Genomic DNA, 13,016 nt, shown 5'->3' with positions numbered 1-13,016 from the left:
TTTTTTTTTTTTTTTTTTTGGGAGCCTTCTTTTGCTTTGATTGTTAGCAAGTAGTAACTATGAATTAGTTATTTTTGTTTCTTTATTTTAGTGAAATGAAATATATATTTATAGTAAATTAAAATTATGGAGAATCAAGAGCATAATAATGAGTCTAAATTGAATTCTAAACTAGTTTGTATCGAGGTAGATTTTACAAACCTTTCTAAATCCCTCATTTAAAATAAACAAACAAGTTCTTTCCTAATTTTTCAGATAATTTTTTTTAAAGTACTATTATTAACGTAAACTTTCTAAACTTAGGGGGGCCATGGGCCCCTGGCCCCTAGCTTCACCGGTGGGAGTGCTTAACATCTTTTCCTCTCGTTACTGAACTTTTAAGTTTAAGAATCCTTGGTTCGGAGACATTAGTTTGTCTTAATTTAAAGACCCTTGAATTGGTTTTAGATTAATTAAGTAAAACAAATTAGATATGCAGGTGATCAATCACGTCTTAAACAAATAGTTGAAGGCGACTCCTTAAAATAAAAATAAGAAAATGCACACAAATGAGCCACATCACCAAAGCGCCTAAGAACATCCGCAATAAGGTTGCTAAATTGGCTAAAAATCAATTTAGCAACCAATACTCTCAAAATGCCTTGTATAGCAAAGGAGGTAAACTCAAAATAATTTGTGTATCAGCTAGAGATAGCAGCTCACTGTAGCTTAAAACATAAAAATAAAAATAATTTTTTAATGTGTGGTGTTAAAAAAATAATATTTTAATGTGTTGATAGTTGCGATTGTTATTTATTGCATTGGATATATTATGTTATTGTATTGTTTATATTATTTTAATGTGTTGAATGTTAAAATAAAACTTTTGATATTGGGTTTATTATAAAATATGGTATTAAAATAGATAAAGTAGTATTTTGAGTTGTTAAAAACTATGAGCCTATCTGGTGGGTTAGTTTGAGTAATGTTGTTTGAATATTTTTGATATATATGTGAGTAAAAAAATGTGTGAAAAGGTGTAATATAGTTATTAATTTGAACAATAAATTGTTTTGTAAAGAGTAAACATTTCTCTTTTTTGGTTAGTGTGGGTTTGAACTTTAAATTAACTTTGTTATTTTTTGTTAATTCAATAAGTTGCAAAAGTACAGTTATTTAGCTTGAGTATCTAATATAATTAAGCAAGATTTTGCTATGTGCAGCAGCACAGAAAGGCTTATAGGTATAACGTAGCTGTAAATTGGATGGTGCCATTTCTGATGCGAGGCAAGAACAATTGCACACGAATAGCGCTTGATTTCATGTATGGATGGTAAGTATACTCACTACAAAACACGTGGGTCTATGGTCGCATTTTTTTTTAGCCACGTTTACAAAACACAGGCTATGCCTAACTATAGCTGCGTTTATAAGTGGTTTTAGCCGCATTTTTAAAATGCGGTTATAGGGAGTCTATAGCCGCATTCATAAACGTGGCTAGTGGCTATAGGTCTAGCCATATTACACACACACACACACACACACACACATATATATTTTAAAAGGAGGACTATAGCACGTTTAAAATGGCTAAAAGTTAAGTCTATAGCCATGTAAAATGCGGCTATATAGATTAATTCTATAGCCACGTTCATAAACGTGGCTATAGGTGTTGCCATTTTTTTTTTAAAGGAGGACATATAGCCACGTTTGAAATGCGGCTATAGGTTAGTCTATAGCCAGTTTTAAACGCAGCTATTATAGATTAAGTCTCTAGCCACGTTCATAACGTGGCTAGGTCCAGCCAAATATATATATATATATATATATTTCTTAAAGGAGGACTATAGCTACGTTTAAAATGCGGCTATAGACTTAACCTATAGCCAATTAAAACGCGGCTATAGACTTACATAAAATTAAAAAGAAAAAAAGAAAAACCCACGGAATGGGTTCAGCATTGTAACACAATATGGAAAGAATATTTGGCATATTTCAAAATATTCCATAAAAATTTAAAAAAAAAAAAAAAAAACCAAATTAAGATTTCAAATATGAAATCTCAGACTTACCTCTCGTATGGTCCTAGCAAACGAAAAAAAAAAAAAAAAATCAAAAAGCTCTCTCATATTATTCTCAAAACTCTGCTATGTTTGTATTTTTATTTTGAATTTCTTAATTTAATTAAATTTGAAATTTCAAAGTTTGAAAGTATTAATTTTAAAATTTTAATTTTAATTTTAAAAAATTAAAAAAAAAATTGATTACGAAAATAAATTTTTGGTAATCAAAGTTTTTTTTATTTTTTAAATATTTAAGGGTATATAATTGCGTTTTTTAAATGCGGCTGTAGATTGAGGACCTATAGCCCACGTTTTAAACGTGGCCATTGGGTCTTGCCTATACGCCGTTTGAAAAAGTGCTGCCATAGACCTCTCAGGCCTATAGTCACGGGGTTTAGGCACGTTTGAAAACGCGGCCTAAAAAACGCAGTTATAGGCCAAATCGTCCTATAGTCACGTTTTTTTGAGCTATAGCGCGTTTTAAAATGTGACTATAGAAACTTTTTTTTGTAGTGACTAGAACTATAAGCAATTTTTCTCTTGCTGTTCACACTATCTATTTCCTTTAAGATTTTGGCTTAATATACTTATGCATACCGTACTAATACATTACATTAGCATCATGATCTAAGCTCAAATCGATCTATTGGTCATCAATCTAGCCAAAAAAATTGTATTTGTAATGTCGTAGGACAGTACATAATAATGACACGCTTTGATATGTTATTTTAGGATTATTGTTTTTTTTTTTTTTTTTGAGAAATACGTGAAACTTTATTAAGAAGGAGAAAGATGCACAGCGTCCTGAAACACATAACTTTCAATACATGATGGGGTTTCTTCTCACAAGTAACAAAAGTGTCAATCCTTTGGCGTGTTGTGCCAAAGTGTGTGCTGGTACGTTGCCTACCGCTAACATGCAGTATTTGAGTTCTTCGGAAGTCACGTAGGGTGTGTTGAGTGCTCTAATGATGTCCTCAAAGTAACGGTGCTGTGGATGAGCCGGTAAGAGCATCTGAGATGGTTGATGAGTCGGTCTAAAGATAACCTCCTGTAGTCGATATCTCTGCGAAGTGAGCCGCTCTTCCATGGCCTTAGCTTCAGCTGCAAGAGGACCAAATTATAGGTACATGTATTTTATTAAACAAGCAAACTAGGCATTATCCATACCTCCTGCATTTATAAGTATAATTTAACATAGCTTGATAAATCAAAATATATTCAAGATACATTTTCCTAAAAAAAGATAAATTTATTAAATAATCAATGCATTATTTTTCCTGTTATATTTCTTGTACCATATTAGTTCATTAATTCAAAGCATATTCAAGATACATGTTCCTAAAAATAGAAAACTAATCCATTTAAAAAAAAAAAAGCTTTTATTTTATTACCAAAATTAATCTAGAATTTCTTGTATATAATCTTATATTGAGTTCATTTTTTTTTTAATCAATATTATCTAAAAATTTCCCATACATATATATATATATATATTTTTTAATCTTGCTATTATTTTCAAGTTTATTGGTAGTGAGATGAAGTTTTCTTTAAAATTCTAATTGACTACACATTCTTAATTTGTTGGGGCTTTCTTTAAAAATCGTTTCAGACTTCTATTTGACTGGTAGTAGTTGCTTACAAAGAATAGAAATTGTGGCAGGTTTATGGATCCCCTAACTATGGTGACTATCTACATAGCATGCGATGTCTAGTTGGCGATCGATTACCCAAATTCACCAAAGAGCAATCCAAGCTAGTAAATGGTTCATTTGATTTTCTAGGGCTAAACTATATATATATATACTGCTAATTATGCAGCCTATCAAGATTACTCCAAAGCTGAAAACGCAAGCTACATAACAATTCGCAAGCTAATCTTTCTTGTACGAACTCAAGCATTTGGAGCTATGATTCAGATATTTTTTTTTTTTTATCTGACTCATATCTACTAACAAGACCATGCTCTATTTTTTTTTTTAATACTTTTGTTGTGGTAGCTGATCACAATGGGATCCCATCAGTCCAGACAGTGGCGGAGCCAGATTTGGTTCAGAGGGGGCAAAATTGAAGACAATATTTAAAGTGAAATTAATCTAAAAAATATTAATCGATAATAATAAAAAAATAAATAACAATTATAAAAAATAATATATTTCATATCATTAAAATAAATAACAAAATAACCATTCGTAGTTACTACAAATTTACAACAAAGTTTATGATTGATGTGGTAAAAATTGATTAGTGTTACTTAAACATATATGAATGGTGTTTAGAATTAGTTTTTGTGATTGATGACATGCCAATTTGTAAGATATAAGTAGTAATTTGTAACATCTTTAGCATCACTCAACAATAAATACTGTGAAAAACAATATAATAAATAGATGTTTAGAATTTATTTTTGTGATTGGTGACTGCCAATTTGTAAGATATAAGTAGTAAAATTTGTTACATCTCTAACATCATTCAACAATAAATACTATGAAAAGTATCATTAATAGTGAAAATGATAAAAATAATTATAGAAAAAAAAAAACAATTGTGAAATAGGGGTCAAACGTGTAGCAAGACAAAAGCTACGTACAAGAACAGTGAAATATGTGAAAAGGAAACTGTTTTTACTTTTTTTTCCTGTCAGCGTCACTTTCAAGTTTCAAGCAAGTGGGAGAGTTTTTTCTGTTTTTTCTCTATGCACTTAAGATTACATGGATAAGAAAATTTTAGGGGAAGTCAGAGGGGGGTGCCCCCCTCGCCCCTCTGGTCCGCCCTGAGTCCAGAGGTGCGTATGACATACATAAGATTGATACGATTCAAATGGTTACAAAAGTTTGATGCGTGCTTTTTTTTCTGTTTTTTTTTTTTCTTGCCGCCTTCCATTGTATTTTAATCTTCACACAAATTAGAGATTTATATATACCACACACGCACACAAATAACTATTATGTGAGATGCAGCGGCGGCTTTAGGATTTTGTTTAGGGAGTTCATTAAAAATTTTAATAAAAAGAGTTTTGAATATATTGAATTATCAACAATATAATAATAATATAATAATACATGAAGTTTTATAATTTTATTTTCAAGTTTTCACATTTTGAATGTTACATGATAATTCATTACGAGTATCTATTGCAATGTGGATAGCTATGAGCCTATGACCTTATATTTTTTTAAGTTTGTCTAACATTTTTTTTTTCTTTACAGTTGTTATTATCTATTTGACTTTGTTTTTATAAAAATTTTAGACTAAATGACTAATCTCAATCATTGACTCGTATTAATTGTTAACGCACACTTATACTCATTCATAAATAAATTATACACTACATGTTTACTTAACCAATCAAATGCTTGACAATCACTAACTTTACAATTTTTTTTCTTGAATTTTACTAACTTTATAAAAAAAGTTATTATAATATGATAAAATACATAGATGTAAAAGAAAACCCTCTCTATTATAAAGTTACATTATATTTATATTGTATACACAAAACACATACATCATAATTTACACAAATAACATTATAACAAAAGTAATGTACACAATCATATTAGACACACTCACACACTATAATTAAATTTTAAAAAAGAATTAATTTCAATTCACAAACATGTACTTCTTTTGAGTAAAAATACTTGTAATAAAGTGTACAAGATTTAAGTCAGGGTGTGCAAAATATTTTTAAAAATAATTAAAGTATTAACTAACAAAAAAAATTATTTTACATATATAAAAAAAAAAAAAAAAATTGAAGTCAGGGGGTTCATTTGAACCCCTGAATAAGCTGTAGCGCGCCCTGGTGAGATGTATATATTATTTATTTGTATAGTTTATATGATTTTTTCTGGACTACTGGTTTTTTTAATGTTAAGTGTCTCATGTCTTGTTAAAATTAGTATGATTTGAAGGATTTAAAAGGGAAAGTAGCTAAAAAGTTTTTTTTATTTAATTTTTTCTAAATGTAAAAGTAATTGAATTAGGAAAAAAAAAAAAAAACTTTGCAAAAATGATGAATAATATTATTGTTTATTAATAAATATAAATTCTAATTTTAATTTTAGAATATATATATATATATAAGGACGCTTTTAAGCTCCATAAAAAATTTATCAATGACAAATTTCTAAATAACTATATAATTAACAAACTATCATATAATGATTTTTTGATTAGAAAAAACCGTACAAATTTTCAACATAAATAAATAAAATCTTTCTAAAGCCTAAGAGTTCCAAAAATTATAAAGTAACTTGAATAATCTTGCAAGGACCATGTTCACATCCTAGTCTACTTATGTCATGCATAAGCGACATATATAGAAAGTTATTTTCAATCTTAAGTTCCTTTTTTCTTTGGGAGGATAATTTAAAGTTAGAACTACTATATTCCACCCTAAGGAATATATATATATATATATATACATATATATGTATGCTTGGAAAACATCACTCTCTTTTGTCTAATTAGATGTTGGCAAAACAAAATAGCAGTAGTAGACTGTAGTAACTTCACAATTTGAAGTTTTTTGGAACACTTCTTGAAATTCTTAAACAAACTCCATTTTCTTTAAATGATTTTCAGGCTGCTTCAAATTTGCTCTATGTTATCCAACTGGAATTCGAGACTTCTGTTTAACAAGATAAGTATACAGCCACTAATTATATTACCGAGAATGGAACTTTCTTTTCTACTTTCCAATTATGGTCACATAAGTTATGATACTAATTGTGGAAATACAAATTGAAAGGATGATAATTTGGTGTATATTTAAATCTAAAATCTACCACTATATTATAGGAGTTGATGAGTTAATGATGCCTCCTTGTCGTCGAGGAAGCCTGAAGACTCCATAGAATTGATTATTACTAAGTCATCTTCACTATCTTCATAGTGCTATCAGTAAGTAATTAAGAACTTCTCAAAAAAAAAAAATATATGAGAAGAGGTAAGCAATTAAGAATTAGTTGATTATTATATAGTCGTCTTCACTATCTTCATAGTGCTTCAAGTAAGTAATTCGAATCTTCTCAAATAACAAAGAGTAAGCAATTAAGAAGATTCTCTCTTCTCTCTCTCTCTCTCTCTCTCTCTTCTTCTCTCTCTCTCTCATAGATCACTATTTATATTGTTTTATTATTAATTACATATGTCATATTAAAAATTGTGAAAAATAAAATTGATGTGGCTAAAGTCTAATTGATCCTTTATTTATTTATTATTTATGTAGGGACGGTGTAAATGTGAAAGGATTCTTTGCGTTTTCATTGTTGGACAAGTTTGAGTGGGACGTAGGTTACAGCGTTCGGTTCGGCATCAATTATGTAGACTACAAAATAGGCTAAAAGATATCTTAAATTGTCCGCCAATTGGTTTAGAATTTCTTCAAGAATAGCCATAAGATTATGGAGGATACCCAAATTATCTAATAGCATCACATCACAAATAATAAACTTTAAGATCATCTATTTCTATTTTTTTTCTTTTATTTCTGATAATTTGTATTTAATAAATAATAATAATATTGTCACTCTTTACAAACTCAAATAATATTTCTTAATTATATATATAACACACACAGAGGGATGGATCAAGGATTTTAAGCTAGCGGGAGCCGGAGTATAATAAAAAAAAAAAAAAAAAACTTCAAATGGCGTCTATATAGTATTAAAAATTATAATACAAAAAAATCGTTAATTTCTAAATACATTAGATGCAATCATCTACTAACAAAAACACACAAAACAAAATAATGTTATTTTCTTATACTAGATTGGGTAAGATTTTTTTTATTGTTGAAGTTAGAGCATTCACAGTGGTTCTAAAAATTTTGGCTTTTAGTACCTCAAAAACTACTTTATTTATTTTACCATTTCACTTTACAATACACTCAATATCAAATGTTTTATTTATTTTTTATCACTACATTTAAATAATATAAACAACTCATTAAACAACTTGCTATAGTCAATTGGTATTTATATCAGGGGCGGAGGGAGGGGGGGGGGGGGCGAGGGGGGGCACCTGCCCCCCTGAACTTTCACATGTTTTGACCCCCCCCTCTCCTACAAAAAAAAAAAATCCCATTAAGTGAATTCACGCTACTTTTTTTCAACTTTTCTAGTAGTAGTAGACTCTACTCCTAGTACAATCTATATATAAATTAATGAATCACACTTGTAACTTGATGGACTAGACAAAGCACTTGTAGAATTTTTTTATGTCAAGTTTTTTTCTTGGATAGCCAACTTGAGACATACATCATGACATGCAGTCCCTGAAGAGTTTTCAGCAGTTAAAAGAATGGATAGCTGCTAAAAGATGGTAAAAATGAAGAATATTTCATATCCATTGTTTACTCATTAGTGACTTTGGCATTAATCTTACAGTTACAATAGCTACTGTTGAAAGAGCTTTTTTAGTAATGAACATAATTAAAAATCATTACGCAATCGAATAGGCGATCAGTGATGAATGATGCTTAGTCATATATTGAGAAAGATATATTCAAGACTATTGAGTGTGAATAATCATGTAGTGGTTTCAAAATATAAAATCGCCAAGGGCAATGAGTAAAATAAGCTAGATGTGAAAAATAATTTAAGTTTACATTTTATGTTAGATTCTGTATAACATTACGTAATCATATAGTTGTTTACTAATTTTGTTATTAATACGATTAATTTTTTTAGATTAATTTTTTACTTCCATTTTCTTTTTAATCTTGCCCCTGACCTAAATTCCTGGCTCCGCACTGTTTATATAGTTTACTGTAGTTGCAAAAAGTTTAATTTTAATTTTTCTAATAAACATGATTTTTTGGTTTTAATGGTAAAATAGTTTTTTTTTTTTTTTTGCTAAAATACAATTACATTGTGAATGTTTTTATTATTTTTGTTAAGTTTTTTAGTTGGATAGTTGCTATTTGGTTAGGTTAGCTAGTTAATTGTAGAGAATGAGGCCTAAGGTTTTAAGAAGGAGCTCAACTACAAAAATGAAATATATAATAACTATAAAAATAAAAAATTGGACGGGGCAGCCCACTAGGTCCGCCTCTATATTATATATATATATATATATATCACATGCATGAGAAGGCTTCCGACTTATTTTGGCAATCTCACACAACATTTGGAATCTTGTCGTTGTTGTCAATTCTCCTCATGACTGTAAGCATCATGTTCCTGCAAGCAAAATTAATACAAATACTGGGCTTACTTAATAATGTTAGTTCTCTGCTTTGTTTGTTTGTTTGTATTTTTGGTAATTGAAGTCAAGATGAGTAGATGGTAGAATATGCCCATAGTGGACGCTAACTATTCACTTTTTACCGGGAGTTCGTGTTGTACATTAGACAAATTACACATTTTNAATTAAAGGTAATCTTCAATCCAAAGTAATTTGATATCATGTTGATTGCAACAGGTCAGTCACCATCCAACACTCATTGCCTGCCACTGGAAGGCAGAGGGTGAAAATTCTGGTGTGACAGCAACCTCCGCACAAAATTTTGGGGGTGGTCAATTCAGCTTGACCCTGTTGGAGTTCTGACCTTAGAGTTTGATGATGGTGAAATTTTCCAGTGGAGCAGGGTGTGCATTGTTGTGCGATTACGTTTGTGCAAAATATCGACTTGCTCAGTCGTCTTGATCTTGTGCTTTTCTTTTCTTTTCTATTGGTGCTTCATTGATATTCTAAAACATGATCATGCTATTCTTAGGTCACTACAACTATTTATAATCTTATCCTCGGTAAAGTTTATTGTGGTCACCATGGGACAATGCACATACATGGTAATCGCGAATATTCATGCAAACTCAAGTTTAAAGAACAGTCTATTCTTGACTACTGAAATCCTCGTCAGGTTATTACTGCATTCTACTTGTAGAGAATTCCATTCATATGCTTTTATCTTGACCGAAATATCTGGAAAAGTTATTGAAACTTTTAAATTCCATTTACTTTTTGATCACCGTATATCTGCATGGGCTACATGCTGTATCACTATTCTTGATAGAACTTATTTGTATAATTTAATTGTTATTTGCTGACATGATTAGCAGATTTATTTAATTGTATCCTACATTTACACAGGTAAATGGATTTGTTGAAGATGTTATGGGAAAAAAGATTGCCACATTATTTGGGAATTGGGATGATAGTATGTATTATGTTAATAATGATGGGAGTGGCAAGCCCAAGGATCGTACTTCTTCTTCTGATGCATCCTTGCTATGGAAAAGGGGTAAGCCGCCTCCTAATCTCACTCGGTACAACTTAACTTCGTTTGCAATCACACTAAATGAGCTGACACCAAGACTGCAGGTAGACATGATGTATCAAATCAATTTTCTCAGCATTTTCATTTCCCTCTTATGCATCTCTAATTGTTTTTTTTAGTTGTGTCTGATCCCGGGTATTTGATCACAGATTAAGGAGAAGCTCCCACCCACGGACTAGAGGCTTCGATCAGATCAACGACATTTGGAAAATGGCGAATATGAGAAGGTGAATGTGGAGGGCAAAGAATGGTATGCTTAGTACCTCTTTCTCATGAACACTCATGCAAACACATCTTAGCTTCCTTTGCTAAATTGTGTGTTCCTTTTTCTTGTTTGATTTTTACACTTGGAAGGCAAAAAATGTTCAGATTGCTGATGTGGCATGTTTTGATTGGTGAATAATAAAAGTAATGTTAGCGGTGGACCTATGTGAGAGTGTTACACCAATCACATTATCACACCTTGTCACTTTATCAAGTTGTGAAAAAAGCTGTCAAAAGCATTGCTCTTCTCAGAGTGGGATTGACAAATGTCAGCCACAGGTTGGGTAGGCTTTTGCTCTTAATGGCACCTGCCTGCCTACCTAATGATATGATTTGCTGATCTTGCTTATTAAACTTGGTTTTGTACCAGGGTTTTCTTAATTTCAGATCAAGTCTCCCATAATAGGTTCATGTAAGCTACACTGTCATCAGCTTATATAAATATTTTGTTTGCTATAGTTAATAGTATGTACATCTAAAGTCCATGCTATGGTCAGATATATTTATGATGTATCTTTCTAGAAACCAAGTCGTCATTCTAGAATGTAATCAATTTTTTTTTTTTTTGATGAATTGATAAAGAAAGCCTTAGTTACACTGACATGACTGTCTCTGGTTCTGATTTCAGTTTATAATAGCTTTATATCAGATGCCAGCTGCTGTTTACAATATATGTTCTATGAAACTTTAGCAGTTGTGGACAAAAATCTGTGTATGCACAATCATTTTGATGTGGATTTATGCTGTAGCTTTTGATTTATTTAAAGCTGGAAGCTTAAGGAATTTGGAAAATATTGTATCATGGTTTCCGTAGAAAATTAGGTAGCAATTTGTTTATTGTTGGCTTCTACTAAGTTAGGTGCCCGTTTGGTTGGGCGTTTTGAGCCCACTTTTACCAAATATGCGCATTTGTAAAATGCTGAGAAGTTATCTGTGTTTGGCTCAGCCCAAAACGCAACTTTTTGAAAAAAGTTGCGTTTTGGGCCAAGGCAAAAATTGATTTGAAAACGCGCATGAAAAATGCAGCTGAGGAGGTCCATAATCAAAAGAAAATGCGCGTTTCTACCCGTTGCCTCTTGCAGATTACGAAATTACCCTGCCCATCTCTTCTCTGCTCTGCCCTCTCCGTGAACCTTCTTCCTCTTTGTGGACGACTAAATTTCTCGGTTCGAAATAAGTCAAATGAGTAAAAATAGTGTCACAAATGCGAATTTGTATTGAATATATGTGTGGTACAATTCTCTGTAATTACAAAAGAGTGATCCTCTGATTCGATCTCCTTGAAAGATTTGTTAATTGGATTTGTGGTAATGTGATTTTCACTTGAACATAAAGTATCCTTCAATTTGGTTGAAGGATGGATCGAAGATTGTTGAAACGGAATTACAATGAATCTCTGGCTATGAGCTTGTTAGGAATCCTTTGTTCTTCACGTTCTTCGTGTTCTTCGTGTGTTCTTCGTGTTCTTGGTGCGTTCTTCGTCTTCGAAGGTTTGTGGTGGAAGTTCTTCGGGCTTTAGAGGCTTGATCCGTAACTTCGCTGATTTATGATTTGTTGAGGTTTCTGGAGGCTTTTGAGCTTGATTCCCGTAGACTTTTGGATCTAGGAATATGATTTGGATGATTCTTCCTTCGAATGTTCTTCGTACTTGAAGGTTTGGCGGTGGAAGTTCTTCGGGGCTTTAGAGGCTTGATCCGTAGAACTTCACTGATTTGTGGTTTGTTGAGGTTTCTGAAGGCTTTTGAGCTTGAATTCAGTGAACTTTGAGATCTAGGCAGGTAGTTTGGATAATTCTGCTTTGAATGTTCTTCGTATTTGAAGGTTGAAGTTCTTGAAGTTCTTGGAGGCTTTTAGAGCTTGATTTCGGCAGAGCTTTTGGACTTCTGAGTGCTTCAAATGGCTTGGTGTCTCTCCAAATCTCCTGATCTCCTTGGATCTCCTTAGCTCAATCTTCTTAGCTCAGATCTGATCCCTAGCTCAGAATCTCCTTCTCAGATCTCCCTGATCTGATCTCCTCCGCCCCCCAAATGCCTTAGGAAGGCTTCTATTATAGGAGTTTAGGGGTAGGTAAGTGACACGTGGCGGAGCTGTTGATTGGTGACACGTGGCAGCGCTTGATTGGTGACACGTGGCAGAGCTTGATTGGTCCGCTTATGTCATCGCCTGCACATGCTGGACTGATTGTGTCATCGCTTACACGTGCGAAGCTGATTATGTCATCGCTTACACGTGCGATGATGTGTGATTGGTTTTTGCATGACACTTGGCAAATTTCTGTTGGTTTCTAAGTAATGATAGCAAAGCCTAGCAGCAATACGCGGCGCTTTGTAATTGGCCGTATTTTGTGGACTTAGTAGTGTGACATGTCAGTTTTGTGATAGGTCAGAATTTTCCCTATCTACAAATGCCCCTCGAGACTCGTT

General features: G+C 32.0%; 2 pseudogenes; both read left to right on the top strand.

Moving 5' to 3' along the window:
• Window positions 1-6,686, top strand: part of LOC136065524 (beta-glucosidase 12-like) — a 36,766-nt pseudogene extending 30,080 nt beyond the window's left edge.
• Window positions 6,687-9,133: 2,447 nt separating this feature from the next.
• On the top strand, window positions 9,134-10,579 carry LOC111990444 (oxysterol-binding protein-related protein 2A-like; annotated as a pseudogene).
• Window positions 10,580-13,016: the final 2,437 nt, after the last annotated feature.

This window comes from Quercus suber, unplaced genomic scaffold, assembly GCF_002906115.3.
Source record: "Quercus suber isolate HL8 unplaced genomic scaffold, Cork oak 2.0 scaffold_1003, whole genome shotgun sequence".
Classification (NCBI taxonomy): domain Eukaryota; kingdom Viridiplantae; phylum Streptophyta; class Magnoliopsida; order Fagales; family Fagaceae; genus Quercus; species Quercus suber.
Note: the sequence above shows the minus strand (reverse complement) of the source record. Positions and strands in the feature narration are given on the sequence as shown.